This window comes from Haliaeetus albicilla, chromosome 19 (assembly GCF_947461875.1).
Source record: "Haliaeetus albicilla chromosome 19, bHalAlb1.1, whole genome shotgun sequence".
Lineage (NCBI taxonomy): Eukaryota > Metazoa > Chordata > Aves > Accipitriformes > Accipitridae > Haliaeetus > Haliaeetus albicilla.
The window spans coordinates 28,867,588-28,881,685 of record NC_091501.1 but is presented as its reverse complement, the minus strand read 5'-3'; the positions used below and the strand labels follow the sequence as shown (position 1 = coordinate 28,881,685).

Here is a 14,098-nt window from a genome sequence, read left to right as displayed (position 1 = left end):
ACTCAGTTGGCAATCAGATTTGGCAATCTGATAAAATAGCATTACTTTATCACACAAGAATCACAGGGAGTCAGACAGGATTTTTTAATAGCTGTCTCCAAAGCCACAGTAGAAGAAGAAAACAAAGTAATTACAGAAATAGCTATACATTCAGTGAAAAAGAGGAGAAATTCACAGTAACAAATGTAACAAAAGCTAGCAATGATGAAAGCAGAAAGAACACTGAAATACTTGTAGTGGTAGACCTCAAATAGACTTAAAGCTCTTTTATTATATAACAACCTTAGCAACAATGCTATCATCCATAAGGTATTAACATTTTAATGTAGTTATAGAGGCAGAGGATCTATGAATGCTGACAAATAATCACATCTGAGTGATATGATTATTAGCCCTCAAATTGGAAAACAAGAGAGCTTAGGAGTCCAAACAAGCATGTTCAAATTAGCTTTTGTTCAAGAATTTTAAAATATCATTTGGGAGGCTGTAAGTCATGAACTTTTAAGAAATTCTGAATAATGGGGAAGTTCCAGAAGACTAGGGAAAAACTGATATCACACAAGCATTTTAAAGGGGACATGGTTAGTTTAGTAAAGACAAGTCAATCAAAATGGAACAAATACGATTCCACTTGAGTATAACAAGTTGATAATTATTATTACATAAGTAAAAAGAAAAATCAATATAACCAACTTCTTAACAGCATCCTCTTTGTATGAGGTCACCATCCTGAGTGATAATGATTATACTGACAACAATAAGTTTCAACACAGCATTCAACTTGCTATCAACAAGGTATTCAGATTAAGATACAGAATGATACAAGCTTAGTCTGAAATTACATTTATTTTAAGCTCTCAAAATACAGAGTCAAGAAATATTACGAAGCAGGATGTGTCCAATGAATTACTGTTAAGCTATTTACCATTATTATCAGTGACCTCAAAAAAGATCAGGAATCATGACTGATCTACTGCACAGCCAATTTAAGAAAAAGCCTGAGGAAACAGTAAATAACAGAGAATCCAGTGCTGATAAACCTGTTTGGATTGTTTGCTGAAATGAGCACAAGCTAAAGACACTAATTTGGAAGTCACATTGGGCTGTACCAAGACAAAGTTTAATTTTCCTATCTCATAAAGATGGCCTAATATTTTAGGCATAAAGTTGGGAGAATTCTGAAATGGAGAGGAATACTCAATTGAATGTGCTCAATGAATTGTAGGATATAAACAAAATGCTGTGAGGTAGGCAGCTAGAAGGATGTATTATCTGACTATACATCAGAGAGAGTACCCCATTTCAGACAGCAGGACTAATTAGCCAACTGGGAAACTAACAGGGTTGCGGTGGGCTCTACATCCATTCTATCTAAGTGGGAAGCTTTCTTTGTGGCTATATCAAATTCCAACAGGGATTCATTCACAGAAGTCCTATGGCTTGTCTTTTTCAGATAAAACCAGATGGTTTAAAAACAAATGGTTCCTTCCTGGATTAAAATCTATTAACCGTTCTTTTGCATTTGTACTGTGTACTATTAGCAACTGTATAATCAAACTACTTTAACATTTTAAGAGCAGCAGCAATTAAAATCTGTTTATGCAAAAGATCATCTCTTTAGATGTCTATAGAATGTCAATGCACGATCCACAGATTTAAAAGTGCCTATCCATTTAAGCTATTTCCAAAACATGCTCCTGAGGATATATCCAAAATTGCAAGAAAAGAAGATAAGGAACAAACAGAAGAATAGGAAGTTAATTCTAAATTTGCAAATAAGTTTACTTATCCTGCACACTACATGAGTGGGGTACATCTCATTAAAACATCTTAAAAAAAAATGCATCAAATCATTGCATGTATCAAACCAAAAGGCCTAACTTCCAGTATAACACAACTGCCATCAAATTCATTGTTAGGCCATGTATTGGGCTTGCGTGGCAAGGTTTTGGTAGAGGGGGGCTGCAGGGGTGGCTGCTAGAAGCTTCCCCCATGTCTGACAGAGCCAATGCCAGCTGGCTCCAAGACGGACCCGCCACTGGCCAAGGCCAAGATCATCAGCAACCAAGGTAGTGCCTCTGGGATAACAGATTTAAGGGGGGGGGGGGAAACCCTGCTGCACAACAGCAGCTGGGAAAGAGGAGTGAGAATATGTGAGAGAAACAACCCTGCAGACCCCCAGGTCAGTGAAGGAGGGGGGGGAAGGTGCTGCGGGTGCTGGAGCAGAGATTCCCCTGCAGCCCGTGGTGAGGAAGACTGTGGTGAGGCAGGCTGTCCCCCTGCAGCCCAGGGAGGTCCATGGTGGAGCAGATCTCCACCTGCAGCCCGGGGAGGACCCCACACCAGAGCAGGTGGGTGCCCGAAGGAGGCTGTGACCCCGTGGGAACCCCACGCTGGAGCAGGCTCCTGGCAGGATCTGCAGATCTGTGGAGAGAGGAGCCCACGGAGCAGGTTTTCTGGCACGACTTGTGAGCCTGCGGGGGACCCACGCTGGAGCAGTCTGTGTCTGAAGGACTGCAGCCCATGGAAGGGACCCACGTTGGAGCAGGTTGTGAAGAACTGCAGTCTGTGGGAAGGACCCACGTTGGAGAAGTTCATGGAGGACTGTCTCCCATGGGAGGGACCCCACGCTGGAGCAGGAGAGGAGTGAGGAGTCCTCCCCCTGAGGAGGATGAAGCGGCAGAGACAATGTGCGATGAACCGACCCCAACCCCCATTCCCCATCCCGCTGTGCCACTGCAGAGGACATAGAGAATTCGGGAGTGAAGTTGTGCCCGGGAAGAAGGGAGGGGTGGGGGGAAGGTGTTTTAAGATTTGGGTTTAGTTCTTATTATCCTACTCTGATTTGATTGACAATAAATTAATCTAATTTCCCCAAGTTAAGTCTGTTTTGCCCGTGATGGCAATTGGCAAGTGATCTCTCCCTGTCCTTATCTTGACCCACGAGCCTTTTGTGGTATTTTCTCTCCTCTGTCCAGTTGAGGAAAAGAGAGTGATAGAGCAGCTTTGGGGGACACCTGGTGTCCAGCCAGGTTCAACCCACCACAGGCCATCAACGATACAGTAACAGTATACAACTTGTTTTCACTTACCTTTCCATTTAGGACTCTGTTCGCTTAAGACAGCATGAAAGTTTGCTTTAGGAAGTGACACTATGAATCACAGGTTATTGACTGATCATACCTTATCCATATGTGCTGGTTGTTCCTACATTCGGTTGAACCAGCTGTCAAAGATGAGAAAAACCTCAACTCAAAGCAAGAATGACTTGCAGTCCTAAAAGTTCCCTGGGCCAAAAAAACTGCTAGTAGAAAGCAGAATGGCAGTAAAATACACTCACCTTGGTGTAAACCAACAACTAGTGGCCTACCATAATAGTGGACCAATACAAATAATCAATGAGATGGCAATACTCCCAGCTGTGGGCATAAGAGTTTCTAAGAAATTTAATTGCTCAAAAGAGGAAAAGCTAACCAGTCAATTTATTTCTCACTGTATTTGAATTATATAAGACTGATGGCGTTCTTTATAGGAAGTTCTCTCCTAACAAACAAAAACTAAAGAAAAGTTGTTTAAAGGAAATGGTTATCCAGTTTCAGTTCTCACATGTAAACCAGAGGGCTCACATTTTGGAATGGAACCATCACCTCAACCCAGCAAGAACTTAGGAATAATTCTCTTTGGTTAAGTTCATCCTAGAGCTTAACCAAGTTATTCAATGGCTCCTTCAAGTTAAGCACAACTGTATGCTGAACAGATATTAATTACTTAGATTGTTAGATTATTTCAGGTAAATGACAAAAAAAAAAGTTTTGAAGCTTTTTTCTGTAACAATTAAGGGACAGAGAGAGCCTGAAGCCTTTGGAAAAAAAGGCTTTTAAAAATGTTATTCAAGGACTGTGGAAGTAAGCATGCCTACAAGTTGATGTTGTATACATGTGGTTCCATTAAATACAAAGAGTTGCTTTAACATACCTAGACCTGTTTGTTATAAATTTATCATTTCTCCTGACAAGAAAGCAGTGTTGTTCCACTCAGCAGTGATCCAGGTATCTGTCAATTTGCCAAGAAAGCCTCTACTGAGGGAGAGGATCAGAGGCATAAGTCAAACTAAAAAGATGTCCTGTTTGTCCTATGACTCACGGCAGATCATTTATCGAAATCTGTACTTCACATTACCCCTTTGAAGAAGGACACATTAAGCATATTCACCCTGCGCCCTTCATTTGACATATTAAGTCAGCAATTAAAGAAAAACAAAACACATAGGCTTAAAAGAACAGCGAAATATGGCTGTGCATCTGCTGTTGAAATAAGAAGTTTATTTGTTCTCAATATTCACCTACCATTACTATGCTAAGTAAGAAGGTCTGTGCAAGTTGGTATTGGAATCCAGAACCCTTGGCTATGCTCAGAAAGCAGAGTTTGAGATGCCAGGTACGAGAACTCTGCTAGTCCTTTCAGAACTCAGTCAATACACACTTTTTGTTGTTACAGTCACCAGCTGGCAATGCATCAGCCTGATACGTGGGGGAGATTAACTTATTATCATACATAAAAATCAGACTTACGAGTCCTATTTGTGCTACTCGTGTACAAAGACACAATAAGGCAGAAAGAATATCACCCTTCTGTAAAAAGACACTTCACAACAAAGATTACAGGAACACCACAGTCATCCAGTGTTAATACTAGTAAACAACCCACTACTTTATAATCAAAAGCTAAGAGTTTGCAAGTACATCATGATTCTGTGATACATAAGTCACAACAGGCATGAGAAGATATTTAAAACACATAACTGTGAACTCCTCCAAGTTCACTGTGTCACTTAAAACCTGCATGGTACCCATTCTCAGGGGATCTACTATGTTGCATCTGTAAATTTATGTCAAGAGATTACATAAAATCCAGCCTTTTTGGTTTCAGTAAAACTGTTTGAAACAAATGTTTGATAATATTATTTAACAGACTGTTCTCATCATTGCCATTGTTGCTGTTATATTGTTATTTTGGTCTGTAGATGCCTTGGAATTAATTCTTAACTTAAAGCAGAGTCCTACACAAGCAAAAAGGATTAGTAACATGCATTGGCTCAAAAAACCCCAATGCGAGATACAGGTTTCCAACACTGTCAAAATATTTACAATATGTTGGGTAAACCAGAAGATTTTTTAAATATTTGCATATTCTAAAAAGTTGAACCAAACCACATCACTTGAAGTCTTAGAAACATTTTCTTTTTGCTCCAGAGCTCATTACTGTGCAGTGTTACAATATCCATGCTAGCTCTATCCCTATTTACCATGTAGGGCTGGGTAGCTTCTCAAATATTGACACATCCTGTCCACCAAGATTCACAGGACTCTACCAATGCGCACCAGTTCACAGTGGCTCAAGCAGAATCACTCACACTCCAAGGAGCACACATCAAGGCAGATTCTAGACCAACATCATTAGAGAAATTTTGACTGTTCCCTTCCCTCAAGCAAGGTACCTTGCAGGATAGCACATAGAGGAATGACATTCAAGTCTTGTGACAAATTTGACTATGACTGTATACTGGAAATCAGCCCTGGGATACAACAGCCTTTTTACTATCGACTTCAGGTTATTCTTCCCAACCCCAGTGAGCCGACTAGCCAGGTAATGTTCATATTAAGTACACCATTCTATTCAACCACAGACTCAGAATACTTAGCTCAGTTTATCTTAGTACAGTTACATCACTTATTTCCTGCTTTCTTCTTTTTCACGTTCTGAGAACAATTCATCATTGTATTAAGTCAAGCCAAAAATCAGTAACTAGGTTTAGTTGAAAGGAACACCACCACTTCTTGAAGGTTTATGGATTAAGACAGAATTTGAATTTAATCCTATGTTACAAAAAGCTGTTCACCTCATAGACTAGTCTTCAATTCAAGCATTAGAGACTTCATTCCAGGTCTCAGGCAATGAGTAAGTCACTAAATCTTAGAATTTATTTTAAAAAGCAAAGATCCCAAGAAGCAACAAAACACTACTCCAATGTATTAGTTTACATGCATGTTTAAACAGATCTATTAAAAACCCCTTCAATCTGCATCCACCATTCTCCTGGCTCATTGTATGAGAAGATGCAACTTTTTCCAGAACCTGCTACTCCCATATTGAGAAAACCATGCACCATCTTGGAAGCAGAAAGCTACCTTTTAGCTAGTTTGTATTATTCCCATAGATTCATAGAAGCACAGGCAATTATTGACTAGCAGCACTGCTAAGCATTTTATCCTTTGGCATTCCTGTGACAAGCACAGAAGTCTCTTGTCCTGCATTTACAGGCTGCCAATTCGAGTCACAGTAACCTTCAGGCTCATTTTAACCACAATCAGGGAAGTACAGAATCGACATAAGGACATCTTTAAGCAAGTAGCTCGCTCAGCTCTAGAGAAGGAAAAGGTACTATTATGCTGCATAAACAGACGATGAGAACAAAACTTCTCATGCCTAAGACTAAGTCATCCAAACATGTTACCTGGTAAAAATAACAGGTTCACAAAACTGATTTTCAGAACCCAATACAACAAAAGAAAGCAGACATCTACCCATTAGAAAAATATATAATCTAGGTATTTTCTGAGAGTATTACTTACAAACATTCATAGATCAAAATGGTGCCCGGAATATCACTGCACAGTTAGAAAGCCATGTTACTATAATGGTATTTCAAATACTAAAGGAATAAAAAAGAAAAATCAGAAGAATACAGTTAAATATACACTACAAAGTAAAATGAAGTTTTTGTTACAGAGATGACTTGTGGAATTTAGAAACGCTCTCATAAAACTATGACAATTAAAAAAAGTTAAAGAACACTTAAGACCATCCACAAAGACACATACAGCTAACAGACCATCCACAAAGACACATACAGCTAACAGACCATCCACAAAGACACATACAGCTAACATCAAGCCCAGCAATCACAAATGCCATCTAATTTGTCAGCTCAACATTAACTACTGCATCTTGCAGCACACCCCCTTCAAAATGAGAGAAAAAACTCAGTAAAAGAAAATATTCCAAAACAGTTTTGCCTATCTACCATCAATAAAACTATTTCATCATCAAGTACAATTGTGCTATGCATCTTCCTTTTAATACTGATATTGTTGCTTGATGTGTGGTATGCAGTTTAACCCCCAGGGCAGTTTTTAATGTTTACTCTAGTATGGCACTGCACAACACACAGACCCTGAGCCAAAGAAACTGACTCTAGAACTGTAAACTATGCACCAAGGGGAGTTTGGAGCACTTGAACACTGAACAGCCATGCCAAGGCTAACACTACAGAGGACGAGGTAGCACCTGCAGTCCTCTCCTGCTTACCATACCTAAGCTGTGGCATAATATGATCAGAGACCTCTGAAGTGATGCTGCATTGTGCTAATTAGACATGCCCCGTGTGCTAATACATGCTACTGTTTAAGCTCATTCAGTCATAATTAGCAGAATATAACCCTACTATCTTTGAAGGCAAATTGCAAGTTTGACAAAATATAATTTCAGGCAGGTACAGGTATGAAAGAGCAAGCACATTAGCCCTCAGTGCTAATAACCTTAATAGTTAAAAACACAGTTAAGAAGTTTTGCCCATCTGAAATATAGTTGGCAAACTGTTTTAGTTACCTCTCACATTTAGGCAGAAATACAAGTCTTCTTCCACCCCCTCCCCTGCCCAACAAAGCAACGAAGCAACGTTTTTCTATTGGTCTCACAGATGTACAAGAATGAGCTTTTTGTTGCACTAAAACCAGAATGAAAACTCAGTTATTTACATAATGCCATCTTCACTCCTACTATTATAATAATGCACTGTTAACGTTTTTACCTCTTCAAAGTAGTGGAGAGGTTTTGTCTTTAGAGAAGGGTTGAACAAAGTCTGGAATTAAATCCAAGTTAGCAGAAGGGGAAAAATCCCCCCTGCAGCAAGAAAAAACAGCCTCATGGCAACCTTTGAAGCAGTCTGTTATGAGATAGTAGAGCGCAACAGAAGAAAGGAAAAGCATCTAGCCCACCTGAAGGCTCATTTTTTACCCTAGTCTGGGTCACGTACAAATGGTCAAACTTACTGAAATAGGTACAGGAAATGTGAGCAGTGGTGTACTTGTTTTAAATGATCTTAACTAATCTAATAAAGAATGGCTACCAAGAGAACTGAACGTTTAAAGATTACATTTAGTTTTCAAACGTTCAGTTTACAAAGGGCAGCCTATTGTAACTTGCACCTTTCTGGCTTCCTTTACTGCTAGGGCAAAAGGGTGAAGCTTCAGAAGATTGAGTCTATCGGCTTCTGAGTCACTACAACCAGAGCGAGCCAAGCAGCTGGGAAAGATGGATACAGCGAGCCAGGCAGACACTGTAGGTACCCCGCTCTTTCTCTAACCAGGTAGCATCGATGCGCATAAGGAGACTTCTGTCTCTCACACCGACATTTCACTCTGGGAGACGAGAAGATTCCTTCCACGAGCCAAAAAAGGGAAAGTCAAGAGAGAAGGCGGCAATGGCAAGCCCAAGAACCCTGACTTAGCTGGGTTACCACCGGTGCTCGGGAGGCTGTGAGCCGCTCAAAACCTCACTCTCCCCCGCGGGAGAAACACCTCCTCCCACCGAATCGGCATCGTTACATGCCATCATCCCGGACGCCGGGACTGCAAAGCCGGCAGGAAAACCCCAACGGCTCGACCTCAGGTCTCCCCCCCCCCAACCCAAAGCCGCCGCCACCACCGAGTGGGCCACTAAACTTCCCCGCGCAGCGAGCCCTTCCCTCCTGCAGGAACCGAGCCTCCCCGCAGCCAGTGTCGTCATCCCTCGCAAGCCCCAGCCCTGCCCTTCCCCGCCGGCCGCCCAGCAAGGAGAGCTTCACCTTCCCCGCGCCCGCCGGAGACGAAGCCCCGCACCGCCGCGGGGCTCGCCGGCCCGCGCCCCCCCGCTCCCGCCCGCCTCACCGCGGGGGCGCCGAGCCCCCCCCCCGGTACCCGACGGGGCCTTCGCGGAGCGGAGCGGCACCCGCCCCGCCCCGCGCGGCCTGACCCCGCCACGGGGCACGGGCGCGACGGCTGGACCCACCGCCCGCCCCGCCGCCGCCGCCCGCCATCCCGCGCCCCCTCCTCCCTCCCCAAGGCTCCGCCGGGGATCGAAGCCCCGGCCTCCGCCTCAAGCCTCCCTCTGAGGGCAGAGCCCAAGACGGCGGCGCCGCCCTCACCTGAAGGGCCAGGAACCGCCCGTCTCCCGTGCCCACCGGCGCCGGGGGGGACTGACAAGACGGCGAGAGAACGCGGAGGAACGCGAGAGACTCCGCGCTCCGCTCCGCTCCCCGCCGCACCGACTGCCGCCCCCCGCGCCGCCCGCCTCCGCCCGCCTCTCCGATTGGGCGGACGCCCAGCCGCCTCTCCATTGGGCGAGAGCGAAGGGCAGGCTCCCGCCCCGCCGCCGCCCAATTGGCTTTCCGCGGCTGCCAATTAACGCCGCTTCCTTAGTCGATGGCTGGAAGGGGCGGCGGGGGCAAAGGTAGTTGGCGGGCGGGCGGCGCGAGGCCCCCGGCGGCAGCGGGAGGCCGTTCGCGCCCCTCGGCACCTCATGAGGGAGGGCGGCGCGGCAGGGCGCGACGCGAATAGAAACGTTGCGTCCGTGTCCCGTTTCCACCGCGGGGGGACCGTGCGCGAGCGGAGGGTTTTGTTTCCCGCAGCGGAATTTGCCCGAGCCGGTAGATCCCGCGAAGCGCCGGGGCCTTTTTAGCGCCCGACAAGCGTCGAAGGCTGCCGCGTCCCTGCCGCCCCCCGCCGCGGGGCGCGGTGCCCGGTGCCCGCTCACGCCGCGGTGCGGCGGCGGCTGGTGCTGCGACCGTTAACGCGTCTCCCCGGGCTCCCGCCGCAGCCGCGTCGTGCGGGGGGAGAGGGCGCGGGGCGCGGGCGGCTGAGGCGGCTGAAGGACGGAGCCGCCTTTGAAACGAGGCGGCCGAGCGGGTTAAACCTCTGCGTGCGGAGGTGGGCGACACGGGAACGGTATCGCGGGCAGGACTGTCGCTCCAGCCCTCGCCTATCTTTGGGACTTATTTGTTTTAGACAGAGGGTTACTTCGAGTTCCACGCAGCGGCCGTCACGGCGACCTTATTTCGTCCCTTAGCCTTCGCCTTCTCCTCCACCGGCCTCAGCGTTTCCCTCCCATCTGCCCTTCTCATCGCCTCCGGCGTTGTCCCAGAGGACAGCCGGGGTTGAGGACAGCGAGAGCTCTGGATCACTGGGTAGGGCCGCAGAACAGTCCTAAGAGTACTGTTCCTCTTGGCCGTGCTTCTTATGCAAGTCTGCATATAATCAGCATAGACGCCAAGTCTTCCTGTACTCTTTCGCTAAACGCGTGACTCATTAACTTAAGGAGTTTTAAGTTCACTGGGAATTTAGATTAGCTCGGTAGGACTGCGAGGCCAGAGCACGGGGGTAAATTTTACCTTCTGAAGAAATGTCCTGGAAAACTGGATTTTAATTAATTGCAATTAACGTTACTGCAAAATTTGGTCAGGTTGGTAAGCCTTCCAAGATTTAACATGGTTTCTCCCTTCCCTCATCTCTTCTTCTCTCTCCTGTGTTGAAAGGTAAAAGTTCAGGTTTGAGAGAAGAAATCTTGAAATTTACTGTTTCTTCTCTCGCTTCTGACCACAGATGCACTTTAGTTTTCCACACAGCCTGTCTCATTAAATAGGAGATCAAGCTTTGCATAAACCAGCTCTCTTTACAGGAGGTTACAAGTGATACATATAATCGTAAATACAGCTCTTTCTGTATGGACACGAATCAAGCTTCCGTTTTGCCTAGAGCATTGTCAAAGCTGGAAATCCTCCCTGCCAGAACACTTAGACTTTCTTCAACCTCAACATCAAAACAGTCATTCATCTCTTTGTATGGTCAAATAATGCTCAAACTTGTTTAAAGATTGAAGAAACAGAACAGGAATTCAGCGTAAATCATAGCACTCCCTGGTAGAACTAAGTTCATACTGTGATGAAAGGGAATTCCATTTTGGTAGAGGACAGAAGTTCAACCTGCAGCCGGTGGTGGACTGACACCAAAAAACCCCAACTATTCCACACAGGGTTGACTGAATACTGCCTTGTGCCCCCAAAATCACTTCACTGTGCACAAAACCAGTGCCAATCACATACGTGCTACCGCCTGTGAAAACCAGGGCTCACGTTCTTATATAAGGCCAGTATAGGGGCAATGACTGCAAATGGAGCAAGAGATGTATATTCAGGCCCTGAGTCTGGTTGCAAAAACTGTCAGATACCCTTTTAACAACGAGGAAAATAGTGCCTTATTCTTCAAATCAGCTCCTCCCGTGCATGGACTTTGCTAGGCCTCTGTACTGCTTATACATTTTATATATATCTCTCTCTATATAAAATATACATTATTATATATATTACATTATAATGTCTATATATACACAGTATATATTTATTACTATATTTACATATTTACATATATATTTACTATACTATATATTTTTAAAAATACATATACACATATAGGTACAGTAAATTTAGCCCTTGTGTCATAGTGCAAAGGCAGCGGCATTGTTTTGGGAGTCCCCTTCATATGGAACTTGAACTGGTTCTGCCTTCCAAGGGAATGGAGGGTGATCAGAAATGAGTAATTTATACAACATTTTTGTCCTAACAACTGGATTCAGATTTTAATACAACTTGGGAAGTAACAATTGTGTTTTCCAACTTTTCACTTAAAGATCTTTATAAATCTATTAACATCTTTATAAATGCTATGAAATTATAATTTTAAAGATAAAAAGGTAAAGGCAGGACTATTAATTGGAAAACAGATCACCAAAAGACAACCGTCTTATGAACATTTTAATTTACTATTTGGAGGTTTCTTGAGGCACCACTTTAGGGAACAGTATTTTCAAGCTGCTGAATATTCTCTTCTGGTTGCAAGATCTTTCCTGTGCTTTTTACATTTAGATGAAAAATGTTTAGATACCTTTGGAAGCCAGTAAGACAATAACACCTATTAGAATTTTAAAAATACATTTTTACTTGTAAAGTTTTTGCCCCTTCTCCAAGTGTACCATTTGAAACAATTCAGAAGCAACAATATTAGCGTCATCTTAGCCTACTTTTTGGATCAACACTATTGATCTTCCTGTCAATTACCTCTATACGTGAAAGCAGAATTTGTCTGCATTGGGGTTACATGCTGGTGCAGTAATTTGACTTCATTACTTAGAGTAACACAGTTTAATGTATGTATAAATATACAAAGGCTTGAGGCCACATGCACTGAATAAATACATATATGCACTTGAAAAACTGCTTGGGGAAATATACCTCCTTAGTTAATAACGTACTATTTTTTTTCAATTTATAAAATGTAAATTATCTTTATGCATATTCAAACGCTAAGTTTTTCTTGTAGTGAATTAAAAGAGATTACTGGTCTAATTATATCTCTCATCAGTCATGCAGCCTCCCAGCGTGATGACACTATTATGATACCATACATAATTTACTGATATAGTGAATCATACTTTAACATATTAAACATTTTGATTTTAGTATTTTGATTTTTTTTCCCTAAATATTAAAATTCAGTTGTTCTCTGAACATTTTCAGTTATATTCACTACTTGACATCATGGGAAAGATTATCTCAATCTTTTTTCTTAGAAGAAAGGCTAACAGTCTATGCAGCGCTGCTGCTGAGCATTTGATTTAGACTGTTAGGAACAGGACAGGAAGTTTCGGGGGGGGGGGAACAGAAAAATCGTCTCTCATTTTAGATAAGTATCCCACGGTTATTTTTACTTTTAACACAATCTATTTTTAAATGTGCTTCTTGTGTCTTCTGCTGTCCTCAGAAATTCCATGTGTCCTTTTAAGCACTAATACTTTCTCTGTAAAGAAATTCTCTTGGCTTCACTCAGTGCAAATGTTATTGGTGCTTCTTGACTCCTGCAATAACATTTCAGCATTCTCTTCAGAACGTTTCTCTAGCTAAGAAAGCCCAGGTGTTATATATATTTATTTATTTACACTTTAAATCTAAAATTAAATCCTGAACCATATTTTGATTGCAAATGTAATGTCATTAGTGATTATATATGCCAACCAATGACACAGAATTTCAGAATATTAAATTTAATTCCACTCAAATCAATCAATTTCACTGTTTCACTGCTCAGCTTTCACTGGGAAAGAACTTTTCACATGTAAGACATGTCTTTGTCTGAAATATTCTTTATTATCTCCTTGGTTCTCACATTAATGTTTTTAATTACAGTTTCATACTGTCCAAACTTTTCTATTTCACAACAATTGTCTATGATTATCTCAGATGTGAATGATATGCTTTTAATAGGTACAAAATTTGAGAATAATTAAGGTATAGAAGACTCTCTGTCAATGGTAAAGATATCTCTATGTCATGATAACAGTTGGGAAAGTTCTGGCTATGGACTGCTTCAAGAATGGAGAGTTTCTTTAAGCTTGCCTAAGGTTTGATGGCAACTTTAAAGAAGTGGAAAAAAAATATGGTCTAGCGCAAACAACTTCCTACTATTCAGTAAAAACAATCAGTTTTCCAAGATACTCGTTTATGTTCCTATTTCCTCTTAATAATCAAATTTTTAACAAAATTGTGGCTAAAGTCAGCTTTTCCCAGCTATACACATTTCATTTATTTTCTGCAGAGAATACAGAAATAAAGTTTTTGTTTGTTTTTGTTAAGGAACCATACAGGTTAGCATAACTAGCTATGGACACCAGCGTCATATTTTGATACCTATGCACCAGATGGCATGGAGTCCTTCCCACTGACCTGAAGGCTTCAGTGAGCTATTTTAATAAAGTGGGCACAAAACATAAGTTGCCTTCTGTTTTTTCCACCTAAGTAAACTGACCAGTAACTACTTCAGAAACAGCACTGGTTTATGATGAAGTAAAGCCCTTCCTTTATTACAGATAAATGAGCTCTGCCTGACATGTTCTGCTGCTGAAATGCAGGACTATGTATCTTCTGTGAAATGTCTATTGTTTTCCTAAGTTT

General features: G+C 42.7%; 1 protein-coding gene across 4 annotated transcripts in view; it reads right to left on the bottom strand.

The window, feature by feature from the left end:
• Positions 1 to 9,295, bottom strand: part of PACSIN2 (protein kinase C and casein kinase substrate in neurons 2) — a 63,041-nt gene extending 53,746 nt beyond the window's left edge. For 3 of the 4 annotated variants that reach the window (XM_069806980.1, XM_069806982.1, XM_069806983.1), the window contains exon 1: positions 9,245 to 9,295. The gene's annotated coding sequence lies outside the window, so the exon portion shown is untranslated. Of the gene's footprint in view, positions 1 to 6,632; positions 6,713 to 9,244 lie in introns of those variants that run through there. The other variant, XM_069806981.1, reaches the window with a different exon arrangement.
• Between the last annotated feature and the right edge of the window lie 4,803 nt (positions 9,296 to 14,098).